Genomic DNA, 21,180 nt, shown 5'->3' on the forward strand with positions numbered 1-21,180 from the left:
TTTATATTGACAATTTGACACTGTGAAAACATGACTGACTTCAACAATTGGCTAAGTTTCTGGTGTCATTCTAAGGGGATCCAGTATCTGTCTGCTTGGGATGACATGATTGACAGACCTCAATGCTTTGCCAGAGATGGTCTGCATCTGTCATCCCTGGGTTTCTGAGTACTGGCTAAGACTCTTGCCATCCCTATAGTGCTCTTTTAGGCGGTGTTCCAAAGACCACATTACCACTGTAACAGCTATAAATAAATGCTATCTGAGGGTCATGCTGCTCAACGCTAGAAGTCTAAATCTCAAGATGCACTAGCTCGAAGCACTCCTCAAAATGGAGAACATTGACTTTTGTGCTGTAACGGAGACCTGGTTTAAAGGGGCAGAAAGAACCCCTGCGCTACCAGGCTATTACTCATTCCACACCTTTTCGGCCTCGAAACATGGACTGAAGCTACAAAGGTGGTGGTGTCTCCATAGTCATAAAGGATATGCACACCTCCAGACTAGTAGCCCAGCATAATGCATCTGAGATACTTCAGGTACAACTAACATTTGGTAAGAGTGGGATCCAGGTCATAGTCTGCTATAGGTCCCCACCATGTCCCCAGACTCTCACTCCATGTTCCTAAGCACCTTGGAATCTATCAAGGTCCAACCCTACACTCTCATATTAGGAGATTTCAACTACCCCTCCATCAACTGAGAAAACTACTCAAGCACCAATGCACTGGCCCAATGCTTCCTGGAATTCATCAATTCCAATGCCCTGGACCAGATTATTTTTATCCCCACTAGAGGAAGCAACATCCTTAACCTGGCTATTACTAACATGGGCAACCATTGCTCTACACCAATAGTCAATTCCTCCCTGGTTAGATCTGACCACAAACGAATTACCATGGAAATCCACATCTCACCCCCCCGCAAATGTATCCACCATGAAAAACTTCTCCAAAGCAGACTTTGGACTCCTAAAAACAGAGGTGGCTAACTTCACAGCACCCATGCCAATGGAAAATAGATGCATGACTGCCAAATCATACACCAATGCACTGTACGAACACGTGCATAAATGCATGGAACTAGCCATACTCTACAGAACCAAGACCCTCTCCTCCAAAAAAGGAAGCCAGTCTGGTGGTCCCCTGCCATTAATAAACTCTACAACAGAAGGAAGAAACTGTTGCAGAAAATAGTGAAGTCCCAAGATTGGAAAAATTCCCTTATTAGCCTCAACAAAAAGTTGATATCCCTCATTAAAACCTCCAAAGTCAGCTATGAAGGCAGAATTGCAGCAGACACTAAAAACAACCACAAAGCCTTCTTTAATTATATCAAGAATCTCCATGGTAATACCCAGATTTTGCTCTGAGTTACTGCACAATGGTACCTCCTATACTGAGCCAACAGATATTGCCAACATACTGGCCAACAGATTCAGTGCCAATGTTACCCCTCTCTCACCCCTAAAGGACCAATCTCAATACCAGAAGAATGCCAGAGACCCTGCATTACTGCAGAACAAGTTAAAGCTGCATTGTCTAAGGCCAAGAATATAGCTTCCATGGGACCCAACAATATGCCTGGCTGTAGACTACATGAATTACAAAGTGAACTGGCAACACATCTGTGTGCTCTGTTCACTCACAGCCTCACCTCAGGCTTTGTCCCTACCAAATGGTGCACTGCTGCAGTCATTCCTCTCCATAAAGGAGGAGCAACTACAGACCCTAGAAATTGTCACCCCATTAGCCTGACAGGTCTGATATGTAAGGCTATGGTGGGCATTGTCATGGACCTAATTAACAGAGATATTGGGAATCTCTAAACTCTAGATCCCACACAATTTGGTTTTGTGAAAGGTAGATCATGCCTGCTCAACCTGGTTGACTTCTTTGAGTCAGTCACCAGAGCGGTGGATGAAGGTAAGGCAGTTCATACAGCCTACCTCGATTTGGCGAAGGCCTTTGATACAATTTCTCACTCAAGAATTATTGATAAACTCACCAAACTAGGCATCAAACCCTATGTTATTAGATGGGTTGCAAATTGGCTCACAGATAGAACACAGAGTGTGAAAGTAGCAGACTCCAAGTCAGACTGCTGACCAGTCATAAGTGGAGTCCCACAAGGATCTGTCCTGGATCCTCGCTTGTTTGGCATCTACTTCTCAGAAGTCCAGGCCAACACAGAAGGACTCTGGCTGACCAAATTCACAGATGACTGCAGGCTGGGAGCCATTACTAACTCCCCAAGTAATGCAGACATCCTACAGAAAGGCCTCATTGAGACCAATGACTGGTGATGAAACCATGGCCTTAAACTTAATGCCAAAAAAATGTGTCGCCACCCCCTTTGGGAAAAACCTCAGTTCCCACTAATTACCACATCAATGGGAGCCCACTGAAGGTGTTATAAGAGATCTGGGGACACAGGTTGACAGCAACCTCTCCTTCGACCACAACATTGCCACTATGGTCAGAAAGTCCTTCTATGTGGCACATCTCATTACCAATGGTTTTGCATCCAGGAAGAAAGAGGTCATCATTTCTCTCTACTCTTCCCTCATTAGACCAATCATAGAGGATAATGGGCCATTTGGCATGTACCTCACTAGACACCTGCAACAGCTGGAGAGGCCACAAAAGTACCTCATGAAGAGGATCCTAGGCCTTAAACACATGTCTTGCATGGACAGATTCAAAAACCTCCAGCTATTCTCTGTCTCATATCATCTACTTCGAGGCAATCTCTGCTTGACTTACAAAGCCATGTTTGACCCAGCTCTGTTAGAAATGCTACATCTAAAGAAATCCTGATCCTTCCTCACCACATGCTACAGAGACCTCAACCTCATTACCACAATCAACAAAACATGCTGGAGGGACAGGTTCATAACCCAGAGACTGCCCATGCTCTCGAATGGACTTCCCATACATGTCGGGCAGAGTGCCTCACTGACCCTCTTCAAGAGAGATCTTAGTGAGTGGATGGGAAATAGAAGGTTCACCCCTGGGATCACTCCAGTGGCTCTACTTGATCGAGGCTCTGGGAACTAATGACGGGCGGCACAATGCCAGGGCACTTCTATGGGCTAGGCTTGTAAAGGCCCCAGGTCAATTAGCCTAGTACACACCTATAAGCCTATGATATCAAGTTAGAAGAAATCTACTTGGTTTAATGAGAAGGGGAAACAAACAACCATGACCACTGCCAAGAAAGACACTATCAGGAAGGGGAATGTGAGAGAAGAGTTAAGTACAATCCACTTTATCATTTCCTTGCATGACAATGACAAATAAATCCTTCACTTATTGTGCATGGCAGCCATTTAGAGATAAGTTAACTGCAAAGAATTATATATTACTCAGTATGTCAAATTATTTTCCTGTAAGCAATGCATTCTGATACACAAAACATGTATCAAAATGGAGTCACTTTAAAATCCTGTATATAGCGTGAGCTGGAACTTCATTCTCTGTAGTAGTCACCTGGGTAGCCAGCAGGATTTTTTTGTAGGGGGTGCAAACCCAGAGCCCCCCACTCAGCCCCCCCCCCCCAAGCAGCCATTCCAGTGTCCCATTACTTGGCTATTTCTCCCCAGCTGCCATAAATAATGTTCAAAACTCACAGTGTGCATACTGTTTTATGCTTTACTTGTACAATGATTACAGATATTTGGATTTAAATTACACATTTTATTTCAGATTTTATAGCACAAGCACTGATAGACATTTGCTAAACAAAGCAATAGTCTTACAATGAAAACAGATTTACCATTAAAACTTCTCTACCTTTGAAACTCACATTCACTGGAACAACATTGAAATCCACATTCAAAGAAAATGAATTTGGCCAGTGGTGGGTTAAGTTTACCTTTGGGCTGTTTTCAAATCATAGGCCCTTTGTACGCACTTTTAGGACCATGCAAAAGTTCTTTAATACAATTAGGAAGTGAATCAATTATAATATGCAATAATTGAACTGTACCCCTTGTATAATACAGCACCACTTGTTAGAATGTGTTTTAAATTTATAGTTTTGAACATTTTGCCAGTAAGCAATGAAACAAAACATATGAACCAGTAATGACAAACTGCCCAATTCAGAACATTTCAACCATAAAAGACCACTTAAACCTCTGTAATTACAATCCACCAATATTCGTCAGTATGCACAATCTCTGCAGAAGTAAAAGTCATCTAAATAATTCCACATTAAAGAGATCTGAAACTAATGAAGAGGTTGTTGCTAGAAAACAACTTTATATTTCAGTGTTTCTTCTACAAAGTCAGTGCCTGCTGCCCATGAAGAATAAATTGCCTGTTACATTAAAAAAATTATAAGCTGCTATATTGCAATAGGGAATGGGAAGCAAACTGATAACAGGTTCATAGTTACTAGGTATCTCATCCAAAGGAGGACATAATCAGGTCATCCCATCCCCCTTAAAATACAAATCTACTTGCTGTAAGAATAGAACCTATAGCCCTCTGTATCAAGATGCAAGTATGCTACCTGCTGTGCTACTAACACCACTTTAAAATTCTATATGACAATAGTGATACCATTTGAACAAAACAGTTGTACATTTTAAGCAGACCTAGCATGAGCAACAGTAAACTTCTCTTCCCTTGAAGCTCGCAATTCCTTGAAAATGCACTTGAAAATAAATTCCACCTGCTAACTCTAACTAGGACATTTCACAGACACACACACACACACACCCACACACACACACACACACACACACACACACACACACACACACACACACACACACACACACACACACACACACACACACACACACACAACAGACCAAAAATATAAGGCAAAAATCTGGACATTCTGTGAAAATCTGCACAGTTGAGAGGTATGGCACATATATCCTCCTACTCCTTAGAAAGTGCCTAGAACAGTTTTTGCATTAGTATGCATTTTCAGAAAGATATGAAGTCTAAAGCTCAAATGTCTACCATTATTTTCTGACTTCAGTCCTCAATGATTTGTCAGAAAAACACAATTTTATGAGAAACAACCTGAACGTATGAGGCAAAAATCTAGATAATTGCAAGGTATGCCCCCCTTACTCACACACAAACCCACACACACACCCCTACCTCCCTCTTGCATGTGTGCGCACACACACACACACACACACACACACACACACACACACACCTACTACTTACACACACTTAGATTAGGGATTTCCATTCTAAAATAGTTATTAGACATTAGACAGGCTAAAGGGTAAAACAAATTGTGTTTCATTTATGCATAAAAGACAGTTAAGCAGAAAGAAAAATAACCTTGCTGGATAAGCATGGAAGACTGTTAATAAAAGAGGAAAAGATAAGGATAAAGTATGCACACAGAATGTTCTTTTCTCAAGGAAAAGATCAGCTACAGAATGTTCCTTAATAAAGCACAGACAAAGCCTGAAACCAATGTTAAAAAAAGTAAATAAAGGAAATGTATGAGACTAAAAGCAATATAATATGCTGCGTTCAGGATAGCAGGGCAGTTAAGGCTAGTAAGTTCATTCAACCTGTTACTTCAGAGAAGATGTCTAACACGCATGCCTGAGTACATAATACAGGTCATCTAGAGACTATGTCAGTTTACATTGTTCAGGACAATCAGAATGATGTGCAGCAATTTAAATTGTTTATCAGTAATGTTAATGAAGACAGTATTCAGATATTGTGAACATCTAATAAAACCTTATTAAATAAACTACAGTGTTTGGAGAATTCATTCTGAATGCACAAGATTGACCATAAGGGAGAGACTGACACCTATTCAGCACAAGCTTGGGTAATTAAGACTTTCATTTTTCAGTCTCATTGTATACAGTGTTTCCAGCTAATTACGGTACAATACAGCATTAGCAGAGTTTGCAATAGCACCCAATGTGACCTGCTGTTTGGGGAGAGATATATACACTTCTCACAACCTGGCAAGTAGCTGAACGTTTTCACATCCAATTTCCAGTATAAGCATGTTTTCTTAAGTTCACAGTGACTGCTTATACAGCAGAAGTACTACACCAGCACTCTGTAAAACACACTACTCTTTCAGTGAAGGTATCGTTCATTTCCAGACTTGGTTATACTATGTGTGTTCTACAGAAATCTACAGAATAACAGTGTTTCATTCAACTTCATGTGTTCTACAGACAATAAATAACACTGTTTTCATCAAAGTGCAGCACTCCATGTTTTGTTCAAACTTCAACAAAAGCAGCTGCAGTAAGAAATTTTTTCAAGTACAGTTTTACGGCAATAACTTCAAAGTTTCATTAACAGTTTAAGTGACAGCAACTGTTTCACAACAGACATTTCAGCGGCATACCAGTGTTTTTTCCATAAATAGAGCTGTAAACTCTATACAGAAGAAGCTGAAAATTACAGCATGACAGTTTCTCATTAAGATAGCATTAAATTGCGCAGCACCAGTCTTTACTTCAGAAAAGCCTCACACAACTTCAGCAGACTAGTATTATCAAAGCAGGGTTCCTTCAGAACATAAAAGACATTATCTCCACAGACTTTCATGTTTCTAGAGTGACGTCATACAGTCAAGAGGCAAGGAAAAGGTTAATAAGCTACAGATGATGGCTCACATTTCTTTCAAGCCATAAAATTATGTAAGACTTTATATGTACCTTTTAGTTAACAGTTCAACAAAGTTTAAATTACTTAATTAAAGTTTTTTTTGCATGTAAATATGCCAAATAATACAGCAACAGTTAAAATGTCAGTAAATTTTTGGTTTAAGTTTAAAAATGTTTTCTTAAAGTTAAAGATTATTAGTTCAAAAATGTTAAATATGTCTAAACGCAAAAGGTTTAATGACTCAGAAGTCAGTATGGTCTCCAGTTTAAACGTACATGCTTCAGCACATGCAATTCAACATAATAATTTCAGTTGTAGTATAGTTTCACATACAAATGTTCAGAATATAATACATACAATTCAGAATACAAAAGTATGTTGCAGTATTACAAATGTCAACACAGTCTACATACATAACACGCAAGCAATGTCTCAAGTTCACATTCCACTAAAGAGAGATAAAAGGAATCAAAGTGCACATTTTGTAACTGAAGAACAGACTTCAGTGCTAAGTAAAAAAATACATTCCATAGCTAGTTGTAAAGATCAAAGCATTAATCTGTCATGGTTTAAAGTTATTTCATTATTTACAGACAAATCGATTTCAGTTGCACATAAAAAAGATACAAATGACTTGTCAGAATTTAAAAAGTCAAAGATTACAGCAGCTATCAGTTCAAAGTGTAATAGCTTTGTATATAATGGTTTAGACTTCAGTAAAGAGATATGTGCAAATGTACAGATTTTTAAGAATTGGTTATGTCAGAAACATGCAGTTTTATGGGTTAAAGATAGAATAAATTCCAGTTCAGCTGACACAGCTGAAATGCTAAGAAAGACATATTGGGTGTGGTCAGTTAGAAAAAAGGGTAACAGTATGCCTCTATGTCTTGTAAGGTATATCAGAACTAACAGTCAAATTAATTAGCAGAATAAAGGGTTTGCAGTTGCAGTTTGGCAAATATTTTTTTTGTATTATTGTTTGTTTAAGAGCTTTGTATTAAAGTGTTGCAATGCATGAACAATATCATAATATAGACAGAGACAAGATAATGTTTGTTAGTTTATATAATGTAAAATTTAAAGTCAATGATACATTGTAAACGTAACAGCACAGTTAAAAATTCAGATCCCATGTATAAAAGAGTACATTATGTAATCAGTTTGAGATTATATATGTTTTGTACATAGGTGGCAGTTTGCCAAGCATATCAGCTCATTTCACAGCTAGCCTAGCAAGCTGAATTAAAGACAGTGCTATCCATTTAATGCATTACAGTTTACTATTTATCCAAAAAAATGTAGACAGTAATAGCACATCCTTGCAACATTCAGTACTAATAAAAAGTTAAATACTGATCAATGTAAAAGAAATCCAGGCCGTTAACAATACAGGGTGTAGGGGTGGATTGTATGTACTACTTCTCACTAATTCTACAGGCATACTACTATGGTCATCTTTTTTGTAATTATTGGTATTGCTGTTAATATTTTCATTGCTGTTGCTATAACTGTTATTCTTATTATTAAACAAAATGTTTAAATTTAACTTTCTAAGATATAACTTTAAATCTATAAGCAAATCAGCTATATCACCATAATCTGATTTCACAAATTTAAGAAATGTACATTTTTTTACATTTTATTTCACATCATGTACAATATTTTTTAATTCAAGGCTATTATGTTTTTTTCCCTTGAAATTGTTCTGCAGGAGCTGCATTTTGGCAAATGCACAGAGATAGTAAATTTTTGAAAAGTTCAACTTCAAAATGAGTTCCCTTTTAAATGTTAATTGATTAATCTAGGGGAAATATTATTTAAGGAGAGGGTAGCAGATGTAACATGATTCTTATCTGATGAAGTCTAGTTTGTAGACGAAAGCGCTCATATTTGGAATTGTTGGCTTATATAAAGATGGTTTTTTACCTCAACAAGGTGGCCTGGATTTCTTTTACATTGATCAGTATTTGGTTTTACAATTATTTGGAGTTTGTCTAATAAAAAGTTAAATGATGTCAGCTAAAGAAACTGTTATGTTGAGACAGTGGGTGGACTTTCCCTCACTGAACAGTATGTTAAAATCTAAGGGGCATGAAACAAATGTAAAAAGTTCAACAGTTAAAACTGATTTATATAGGTGCAAAAATGCACAGTCTTACATTATTACTTTGATTTTCATTTAAAATAAGTTCAGAAACTTGATACAACTATCAAGTTAAATTCAATTGCTACAGCCAACACCTTTGAAAAAGCTGTCCATTTAGTGGTGAGACAGAAACAGATTTTGTATGCATCAGATGTCAGTAATGACATTTTTCTTGTAAATACTGGTATTGCAGCAGTAAAGCAGACTTGAGCAGTCCCAGCAGTTAATTTTTTTGTAACAGTGTCCTAAATACTGGACATAGAAACACAAGTGTGTAAAAGCTGGCATTAATGACCTAGTTCTAGTTGTTTCCAATAAAGCTAAACAGGTTACTAATTTTAATATTGTTAGCTTTTCAAATACAAGGCAGCCCACTATGGTTAATGACTGTGCAAATAATGTAAGTAATGCACAAAGTTCGAGCCCAAAGGATAATCAAAAGTATGCTGTAGTTCAGTTTAATGTTGCCAGTGACATACCAGATTTTCAAAATATATATAAAGGTTATGATAGTTCAGCACCAAATCAATTGGTGCATTTGACTTTATTCCAGGTCAAAAAGGATAGTAGACCATACATGTCATTACTCATGACAGTTTTCACACTATCAGGGTTTAAGGTCAAAGGTAATTGCAGTCAATAGCAAGCCTTTGGAGTTTGGATTTTTAAATAAAGCCAATCAGCCTGGAAAGAGAATAACAGGAGAATTCTTGTTACATCTCCAGTGTAAGAGTACCATCTTGGGAAATTACATTATGACAAAAATTAAGTGTTGTGTCAAAATTTAATGTAAAAAAATCAGTTTGTCTACAGACTTGCAAGAGCTTATTAGCAGCAAATGTTTATTCATGCAGAAAAAATGTATGTTTATTTTAAAATTACAAATAAAGTCAGCACAGCAAGTAATGCTGCCAGTTTATAAATGTTAATGCTGCATTTCATGCAGAAAAATGTAAATAAAGTCAGGGCAATAAGCAATGCTATCAGATTATAATTGTTAAAGATGCAAATGTTATTTTAAGGTCCTGATACTAAATACAATCAAAAATTCTGGCTAATCTGCTTGCAAAAGAAATGAAAAAAAGGCCTTATTTTACTTCATCAGCGACTGGAACCATGCAAAGCAAAATTTGGCAACTGTTTATGTATTTTGGTTATTTCTTCAGTGTTTGTTTAAAGTTAAAGCAATCATGTATGTATTCATGTTTCAGGTTCATGACAATTGTATAGCAGTAGTAGTTTTCAGTCTATCTATGTTCAGATAAATTTCAATTTATTTGTGTTCAGGTAACACTGTCAAAATGTTCTCATGTTTCAGACAATTGTACAATATTATTAGTTAGGATATAACATGTACTAGTTTCAGTTATGCTTGTATCTGTGTTTAGTTAACACTGGCAAAATATATTCTTTTGGTTTTGTTAGTTTCCAGAATATGCACAGCTATTTTTAAATTTTCAGTAGATGCTAATGTAAATATCAGTCAAGTTTCAGAATATGACATTCATATTCAGTTATGTGTCCAGTATAGTACATTTCAGTCAAATGACAGAATTATTTCTAACAAGCTTATTACATTATTCAGTTATTAGTTAAGGGTAAAGTGACAGACATTACATTATTCAGTCATTAGGTAAGGGTTAAGTGACAGACTTATTTGTAACAAGCTTATTACATTATTCAGTCATTAGTTAAGGGTAAAGTAACATAATTATTTTTTGTTACAGGCTTATTATTTAAATAATGGGTAATGATAGTCAAGGCATTGTACATTTCAGTCAAATCTCAAAATACTTCACATTATTCAGTCATTAGTTAAGGGTAAAGTGGCAGACTTATTTGTAATTACATTATTCAGTCATTAGTTAAGGGTAAAGTAAAAGAATTATTTTTATAAGCTTATTATTTAAATAATAGGTAGTGATAGTTATTCAATGCACTCAAGGCATAAAAGGGCAGGGTTAATTTGTTAAGTAGTTTACAGAATACAGTGCACATTTACAGGTTGCGGTGCACTTTACATTAGTCAGAAATTAAGGACACTAACAGACAATGTAAAGGTACAGACTTAAAATGCAGAGAGTATAGGTTTTAGTAAACTATTATAGCTCATAAATATTCATAAAAGTTAGAAAAAGTAAATAGCATTAAATACAATTTATAGACACAAGTTAGCAGAAAATATGGCAATTATGCTTCAAGACCACTTATAAAGTTATATTTTTAGTGCAGATTTCAATTAGTCTTTAGAAAATAGCCATCATGCTTGATAGGCTACACAATATGTGGTAGAAAAAGCTGCCAAGGAGGGGATGTCCTCTATATCCAATGCAGTAAAAGACAATTAAGGTAAAAGGTATAGGTGAGCCAAGTGGGCTCAACGGTTAAGTTAAATCTGGCAAAAATCCAAGACATGCAGGGAGATGATAATAAAAGGCACAATGCAAAGTTGCCAGTCCCAGGAGTAAGGCTGTAACCAAGTAAGGTTGCAAGCAGCTAATAAAGTACAACCATCAGCTACTAAGTTATGTCGATTTTCAGGAATTTTGGCCTATCATAAAGTATAAGTTTAAAAAAAAAACGTGGTTGCAGAGAGTTCCAGTTTCAGAAAAAGCATGGTACAGAATACAAATAAATTTTGCAAGACCTCTTTCTCCAGAAAAATGGGGTTACAAATCAAATCATAAAGTTAAGAGACTTCAATCCAAACAGGGCATACATGCTCAAGTGACACAAATGAAAATTGCAGGTTTACCAAATAAACTTTTTTTTTTTCAAATTATAAATCAGGTAGCATAAATCTAAATACAGTTGTTAGCAATATAAATGTAAGGTAACTACAGGAGTAGGTTCCAGTAGACTTTCATCAGGAACCTCAGGGGCAACTGTTAGATTAGGGATTTCCATTTTAAAATAGTTATTAGACATTAGACAAGCTAAAGGGTAAAATAAATTGTATTTCATTTATGCATAAAAGACAGTTAAGCAGAAAGAAAAATAACCCTGCTGGCCAAGCATGGAAGACTGTTTATTAAAGAGGAAAAGATAAGCATAAAGTGTGCAGACAGAATGTTCTTTTCTCAAGGAAAAGATCAGCTACAGAATGTTCTTTAATAAAGCACAGACAGAACCTGAGACCAAGGTTAAAAAAAGTAAATAAAGGAAATTTATGAGACTAAAAGGAATATAATATGCTGTGCTCATGATGGCAGGGCAGTTAAGGTTAGTAAGTTTGTTTGACCTGTTACTTCAGAGAAGATGTCTAACACTTGACCCTCAGTACAGAAAACAAGTCATCTAGAGACTATGTCAGTTTACGTTGTTCAGGACAATCAGAATGATGTGCAGCAATTTGAATTATCAGTACTGTTAATGAAGATAGTATTTGGATAATGTGAACATTAATAAAACCTTATTAAATTAACTACAGTGTTTGGAGAATTCATTCTGAATGCACAAGACTTGGTTCATAAGGGAGAGACTGACACCTATTCAGCACAGGCTTGGGTAATTAAGACTTTTGTTTCTCAGTCTCATTGTATACAGTGTTTCCAGTAAATTACAGTACAGTATAGCATTAGCACACACACACACACACACACACACACACACACACACACACACACACACACACACACACACACACACACACACACACACACCCCTACCTACCTACTTACGTCTTACATCCACACACCCCTACCTACCTATTTCTTACACACACACACACACACACACACACACACACACACACACACACACACACACACACACACCTCTTAAAGACTTAAAAACACACATGCACGCACCTCTCACTTGTACATTCATCCGCAGTCCAAACATCTTCTGGAATTAAAATTCCACATGGGCATAGAAGATGAAGCCATAAACCATCGGTCGTACAGATGGAGAAGACGAAAACAGGTCACAAACACCTGTTCTGTCTGTGCGACTGGATGCAAAGGGTGTTCTTAAAGAAGAATGCCCTTAAAAAAAAAAAATAATAAATATATATATATATATATATATATATATATATATATATATATATATATATTTTTTTTTTTATTAAAAGAAAATGAATCTCCTGGCCATCTGGTTCCAGAGGGGTGCACCCCCTTGCCTTAGCAGTCACGTAATGGTTAGAATACTTATTTTATTACTTGTCTTATCTGTTTCACATGAGACTTGGGCATTAAAAGTGTGTTACTTAGGTAACATAAATGAATTAATGTAATGAATATACTACTCTGCAAATGCCTAGTTAGTATGGAGAGACCTGAGAAAACCACCTACAGGTTGTAGATGAATAGATAGCTAGAACCTGTCTGTTGTCTTTTTTTTTTTACTTATGAGATCTACACTAGATTATGTCCCGTGGTGACATTATGATACTTATGTACCATTAATTTCTCTGCTTCTTTGTATTCAGGGCACAGGCAGCTGAACTGTGGTTAATGCAATGAATGAGAATGAGAATTAATTTATATATCTGAATGTTTGTCTGGGAAGAGAAAAAGTGGGCATCTTTGTAACAGTCTCCCATTCCATGTGAGGAGGAGGGTGTGATTATACATCACTCACTTCTAAAACAGAAGGAAGGTGTAATACGATGAATGTCTTCCAGCAATATCTGACAGCATGTGTGCACTGCATTGATGTTTATGTGTCTTTTAATTATTCATTAAGTTTGTTTACCTGGGTAGTGCACTGATCACAGTGGACCAATTTCAGACACAGCCCAGGTAAATGAAATCACAGTAAAATCAAAGTATGGTATATTTGCATATATCATAATTCAGACAACAATAACACGCAGAGGTAATATATGATTTCAACAATGGGTAGACATACATAAATAAGCAAAATAACCAGCTGAAACACTCAAAAAGAGTATTACAAACTTCAGAAAAGCAAATAAATGCCACAACAGAATGCCATCACGAAACTAGTTTTAATGAAAGAACAAATAAAATAAAAACAAAGATTAAGCACTTTCACCCTATCAACATTATGGGCTTCATCAGAGAGCTTAGTCCTTGTTTTTATTTTATTTTATTTGTTCTTTCATTGAAACTAGTTTTGTGACAACATTCTGCCGTGGTGTTTATTTGCTTTATGTATAAATAAGCAGATATTGCAGAGAACACCATTAAAAACACATAAGCATGACATATAGTGAGTACAACATATACTAGATGAGAGAAAACATGCTTTTAACAGTATATGCATGTTATTTACAAGTGAGAGTGGAAGATGATATGTTATCCATTCTAAGCTAAGTTGGAGGGAATGAGAAAAGAGTTACAGACTGTGCAGTTTGTGGAGGTGGTTAGAAGGTTTAGGTTATGTCCCTCGCACTACAAGCACTTGCACTGGGCTTGTTTTTGGAGGTATATTTTTAATATGGCCTAAATTTTGGATGGGACTATGGACATTTTTGATGAAAAGGCAGGGATTTCCCAAAGTATATGGATTAGACCTGCGACTGCATGGTTGTTGCACTTCTATTTCACTCTTGGAGGTTGCAGAGTGGTGGTGGTCTGGAAGAGGCCTGGTGGGTTGTAGGAGGAGGCTTTAGAGGTAAACTTTGCTGTCTCTCTTACTGAAGGTCTGATTTATTTTCAAACAGAAATGCTAAAAATAGTGTAACTGTCCATGAGATGGTAGGTATACCACTATCACTACAGTGACAGAACTCTTCTGAGATATCTTCTCTTCTGGGCTGGGCTTACAGAACTAAGATCCTCAAAATATGGCTAACCCTACTCGGATTTATGGTGACCATATTACTCAAGTTGGTGGGAGATAAATGTCAGTGGCAGGATATGATGCTGGAAATAAACAGACCTCAAAGTTCTGAAGAATATTGACCAGAGCAACACTGAGAAGCTGCTGATCAACTAGATCGATACATGAAGGGGAGAAGGAAAACACAGAATATTGATCAGAATGCAATTAGCAAGAATCATTTCTGTCACTTAAAGAATGTCACCCAAATTAAGCTTGAAGTTCCAGCCAAAAGCACATTGCTGTGAATACAAACTTGTGCTGCATTCTACCTTGACTACTGGAATAATCTATATCATGTCTGTGACATGAATCTTTTTCAGCTACTGATGTCATAAAACATTGCTACTGAGAGATCTGTGCAAAACAAGTGAAATAAGTCCAGTTGTGAACAAGCTCTGTCCTGTCTTTGAAAAAATGGACCACTTTCAAGGTAAGCATGCCCACATATGAGACTGCTATGCACGCAACTTAGGTTATACCTGACAGCTTCATGCTCTTTGCCTTATTTTCAAGTATGAGTTGCATGCAGTTCTATGAGCCAGAATAAAGAACTCATCACTGAAGTATTTGCATTTTTAACTCAAGTCCTTTGCTGTTTTATTCCTAATGATTTTAACAAGGATTTTTAATGATAGCATTTTGAGGAATATGGTATATATTAACAATGTTTGAAACACAGATGCTGTAAAAAATAAAGTATCTGCACATGCAACTCACTCACAGAAACACCTAGCACATTAAATCAGTCGTTTCAAAACTGATGGAATGCTAGGGAGTGTGACTCAGAGCCCACATATTGCAGTAATATAGCAACAGTATTATAGAATTATTAAATTAGAAGCTACAACCACTTCTTCTTCTTCCGGCTTTTTCCCGGTTAGGGGTCGCCACAGCGGAACACCTGTCCACTCATGATTGGCAGTGGAGTTTTACGGTGTTGATTTACCAGCCCGGCGCCCAACCTTCCACAGAAGGCACACACACTCACACCTAGGGCCAATCTAGAGTATCCAATCCACCTACAGCATGTCTTTGGGATGTGGGAGGAAACTGGAGTACCCAGAGGGAACCCATGCGACCACAGGGAGGACATGCAGACTCCGCACAGAAGGCACCCCAGCTGAGGATCGAACTGGAGAACCTCTTGCTGTGAGGCGACAACACTAACTGCTGCACCACTGTGGCCACCCTAGAAGCTACAACCACTAAGTGTATAAATTTCACCAAATAAAAGGAGCATTGTACCATGAATGGAGAGGACAGTAAACCTACCTGCTCACATGCAACACCCAGTGCATCTGAAGTGGATATTGTGGAATAGATTGTTCTTAACATCATTATTACTGGTACAACATTACTTCACACCTGATAATAGTCTCATTATACTAGGTAGTCAGATAGCTCAGGTTTACTGTATTTGTATTTTAAATCATGAAAACAACATTTTAAAAAAGTAATCACCTTTAAATCACTTGGAGATGAATATTTCATTAGTATAATTAAATAATTACTTAAATTCATTTAAAAGAAGCGTGAAGCTTTACATTTACAACATTCTACAAATGGCATTTCTTATCCTTTTTCCTGTGTTGCCTATTGCCATGTAGCATTAACACTCAGATGAGTTGTGTACATACAACTGCTTATTCTGATCCTACCTCACTCACTGTGAGACTGCAGAGAAGAGCAGACACGCTCAGCATCTAGGGCAGTTTTAGGAGTATGGGTTAAAAAGGATTCTGTTATGGCAGTTAAGGATATGTGGGAAGAGACTAAACAAAAGATAAGTCAAAAACTGATGCATTGGAACCTCTATTTTATGGAAATGGATAGCAAGATACAAGCAGTGAAATGTTTTAATCCTGTTAGTTTTATACACAGGTCAGGCTTATACTTGTCAACCAGAAGAGACATTGTTGATAGCAACTAACCAAGAGTTGAAGGGTTTTATTTTGGAAGGCAAAAGGGCAAGGGTCAAGTGGGGGCTAGAATTTATTGCAGGGCATTTGCAAAGGAACTAAGGTATTGGGAGCAAATAATTAGGGAGGAAAGGTTAAGAAAATTGGAACAGGCTGAGAATACATTTGGACTGCAGTTTAGAGATTGCCTTCCCTATCAAGGATTGATATCAGAGTATAGACAAAAATAAAGGAATAGGGGGATCCTAAGTGAAAGACCAGCACTGGTAGAGTTTTTAGTAGAATCTAGAACAGAAGCTTTTGTTAAAAAATGGATAATTAGTAGGGCATGTAAAATAATGCATGATAACTATAGGAATCAATTAAAGGAGGTGGGAAAGGATTGAGAAAAAGAGACTGGATAAGTAGTATGACTCCCAAATATGCAAAAAAATCTAGAAGATTTAGGATTTTTGCTTGAACGTGTTTGCCTGGGTATTTTTATACCTCAAGAAGACTTCAACAAATTTTTCCTTAGTTGGATTACAAATAGATTACAAATATTGGTGATGTGATAGGGAAGAAAGAGGTAACGAGGAACATATTTTATGGGAGTGTAATGAGTTGGTAGACTAAAAATTTCCTGCAGACCACTCTATCAGAAATACTGTGTGTGCAAACTGGTGTAACTAAAGAAATTATTTTTTGAACTGTGATACCAAATTGGAATTACCTAAGCATAATAAGGCCTTACTGAATTTAATTCTGGTGGCAGTCAAAAAAAGAAATTATTAGAAAATGTTAATCAAAGTCTAAACCAACTGTACTAGAAGTAGTGAATGTAAGGTAAAAGAACTAAATGTGTGATCCTTAGAAAAGGGTAGAAGCAAATTATGTAGAGAAAAATGGGAACTGTGGTAACAATACATGGAAGTTTTACAGGATGAATGAGGTTTAAAGGAAGGCAGGAACTGAATGAATGTAATGTCTGATTGACAATGACTGTTTAGAATATTATATGTGATGTATAATGTTTGCTACTGCAAGTATGTCAAATGGTTTGCTTTCATTTATATAAATGTATGATTGTATATGTCCTAAGTGATAAGTCAATAAAAAAGCATCTAGGGCAGTTTTTCTCTTTGCTAGGATTTTTTATCAAAAATTAACACTCACAAGAGGAAAGCCAATTACAATTTAGTAGAGTGTTAGAAGTACACACTGTCCAGAGCAACATTTAATATTATTGCGACATACTTCATTATGTATTTATAGCTTACTCTAGCTAGTTAAGTCATCAGATAGTATATGTTATGCAGAAAATACATGGATTATCATCTTGATATGAAACTAAAATAAAGAGATTGCCACCAATTCTTCTCTCAAATGTCTCTTGCTGGCTGACTGTTTTTATTAACATAATAAAACTAGTAGAATCAAACCAGCAGGTAGGGGAATAGTAGGTTGCAAACACTGTTTTTCTGTACTTGCCTGCATGATTAGGACAACTATTCCCCAGAAAGCAATGCAGAACTGGGAATTGTTTGCTTAGACACTGAGGCCAGGCAGTAATACACCAAGTTCTGCATTGTTTGGAGAAGCACATGATCTACTGTATGTGAATGGGAAAAAGACCTATATATATATATATATATATATATATATATATATATATATATATATATATTTAGCAACAATCATGTGGTACTGAGAATTGCCTGATAAGTCCCTGGGGTTGGATGGTAATGCAGTGAATGCTATTTTCTTTCAAGAAGCAGTAAATTTGCTATTTCTGAGTGAAGGGAGATTTTTGAGTTACGTTGTAACAACTATGTAGCACTTGAAATTGCCCGAGAAGACAGACGAGGCCAAACAGTAGCTCCTTAAAGGCTGTCGCCAGTTGAGGATGCATATAGTTGTACATGAGAAGAACAGAGGTTCTAGAATGTGCTGTAACTATCATACATGTTGGGATTTTACTGAATAAATAAGACGGCCAGATAATAACACATCAGTCAGATTTTAAAAGAGAAATTATTTATTTATTGTGAATAAGTTGGAAAAAGGCTTCGGGGTTATATTGTAAAAACCCAATAGTACTTAGAAGTACCTGATAATTTACTTTACATACTTCAGCTATTTTATTTGTGGTTTGTTGATCAAAACTGAACTTCTGAGTTGAGGTCCATTTTTATTGGAGACCTGAGTTGAAATGCTCCAAATACACATTAAGATACATCATGGTTACATTAATTACCATAAGGTGCACACAAGAATAAGCAACACACCCACATTAAGGGACATGAGAACTACAACATGAGGCATTAAGGCATAAGTGATACTCACATCTGAATTAAACAGCCTAAGAGTATTGGATGGGTCACCATAAATTTCCTCTGGGATTTACTGGCATGCACTCCTGGAGAAAGAAGGTGTAGCATGAGGGAGGGTACTGGCAATGAATGAATGGTCATAAGACTTAGTTGCCTTGGAATAACAATGAAATCTACAAGACAACAATGCATTAAGGATGGGCATATATCTATGTAGCTTAATGTAAATGAGTAACCAGAAAAGTAGGTAATTGCAGGACAATGCATAATAAGACACTGGTATCCAGTCAGTAACATATCAGAGTCAGCTTCCAATGGGGATGCAATATATTTATGTGTGTGAGTATGATATAGGTTTGTGAGTATACAGTAATAAGCATAAAAGTACTGGTAATTGCCTGGAAAGATGTAGAGGGCCAAACAGTAGCAGCTCAAAGTCTACATTAGGTACAAAACTGGTACATTTGCTATACATTTAGGCCAGAGGATAGGATTATATTGTAACATCTATACAATACTGGAACTTGCTTGAAAAAAATCACAAGAACAGACTGCAACACATTAAACATTGATGTTTCTAGCAAGAAAACATATGTAGCTCGGTGACAGTAGGTCAAATGCTTTATGCTGGAATACAATATTCCATACAAATATAAATCTAAATAAAACTAAGATCTGCCCGAACAGAGCTGATGTAAGATTACAACACATCAAATAGTTTCCATCCAGGAAATCTATGTATCTATCTGTGTCTGTATTTATGCCTATAACTCTTTCTAGCTATCTGTGTAAATATCAGGTCAATAACAGTATAGATAAAGCATCAATAATGCTCAGAAACAGTGGAAATGTATAACATAGGAAAATACTAGGCACATAATCATAGGGACCATAAAATTCATAAGATTTTAAGTAGGTGCACTTAAAAGTTCATGCCATCTTTTCAAGCACTTAATAGTACTCTTCTCCCAAATCAGGCAGGGCTGTACATGATACCCTTGGTGTAAGTTTGTATCTACTCATGCAGTCATCCAGACTAGCCTTAAAGGTAGCTAAAATAGCACTTTGTTTTACTTACACTGGAAATGTTCCATAAGCAGGGAATATGATGAATCAGGATCCTAACAACCAAGTAAGTCTTCTTTATTTATTTGTTCATATTTAGGTCACGATAAGCAGTGTAGATAGACAAACCACTGTCCACAGTTTCTGTAATGTTTTCAAAGAGGCTTACTAGGTTCAAGAAACAGCACTTGCCTTTTACAAAACCAAACTGACTAGGATCTAGATCACTTATGTTGCTTAAATCTGCTTAAATGAATTCTGCTGTAATATATTCCATGGCTTTGACCATATGGCTGGTGAGGCTGATGAACCTGTACTTAGCAGGTTCTGTACAGGGCGATTCTTTTGTAGGGGTGTCATAGTGGCTGTTCTCCAGGCTTCAGGCCCAAACCTTGTGGATAGGCTGAGGGTGAACAGTTTAAGTAGATATTGCATACTTGATACTAATTGAATGCTGCCTGTTATAATTCCTGGGCCTATGGAAGTATTATTTTTAGATTTTTAAAGAGATTCTAAGACTTTTTTCCAATGGCATTTCAAGGGAAATTAAATGTTAGGAATATTGCTGACAACAGTGGGTAGGTGGGGTAAAGTCAGCATTAAATATGATCCGGTAGTATAGTGGCTATATCCTTGGGATTAGAATGTGTGTTTCTGAGCTCAGTGCATTGGTGAACATCATTCCTCAATTCTCTAACATAAATGAAGAAGGATTTGTCATTCGCTTTGGTATCTGTAGCAACTCTATGCTCATACTCTGCTTTACATTTTTAATAGTGCTTTCAAGTTCCTTGCTAGCATGTTTCACTGTGGTCTTCAGGTTGGAGGATGGGGATTTCTCTATCTTGTCATTATTTTTCTTTGCTTGTTATATGGTTTGTTTATTTATTTATATTTATTAATCCTTTGCTGTTCAGGTTAGTCACCCTAGCCTAGTGGACTCTTTTCAGTGGGGCTTGAGGTAGTATTTATGCTAGTACAGGAAATGTGGCTAAGGAATCTGGGAACTTTCCCTAGCTGTTCATTGTCCATGCCAAATGTGCATTCACTTCCTGCTTCCATTCCTGGTGCAAAGATAAATAGGAGAAGCAGTGTGTGATGGCTGATGAGTCAGAAAAAGCGTTTTATGCTACAAAATCTGTTTGTGAGAAGTTAAACCTAGTTTTGTTAGTCAGACATGGAAAGAGAGTTTCCTCTGATAATGTGGATTCTATAAATAGTCAGCATCAAGCTGAATTAAAAAACAATGTGAGTAAAGGGATACTCGTTATGGAGACTGCATCTCAAGGGCTTCCTCATTTACAACTGGTGGCATTATT

At 36.7% G+C, this 21,180-nt stretch overlaps 1 protein-coding gene across 1 annotated transcript in view; it reads right to left on the reverse strand.

Annotated features, from left to right (window-relative positions):
• The window catches only part of NECAB1 (N-terminal EF-hand calcium binding protein 1), a 2,535,085-nt gene that overhangs the window by 234,494 nt on the left and 2,279,411 nt on the right, over nt 1-21,180 (reverse strand). The window lies entirely within an intron of this gene.

Source organism: Protopterus annectens, chromosome 3.part0 (genome assembly GCF_019279795.1).
Source record: "Protopterus annectens isolate FY-2018-M chromosome 3.part0, PAN1.0, whole genome shotgun sequence".
NCBI lineage: Eukaryota > Metazoa > Chordata > Ceratodontiformes > Protopteridae > Protopterus > Protopterus annectens.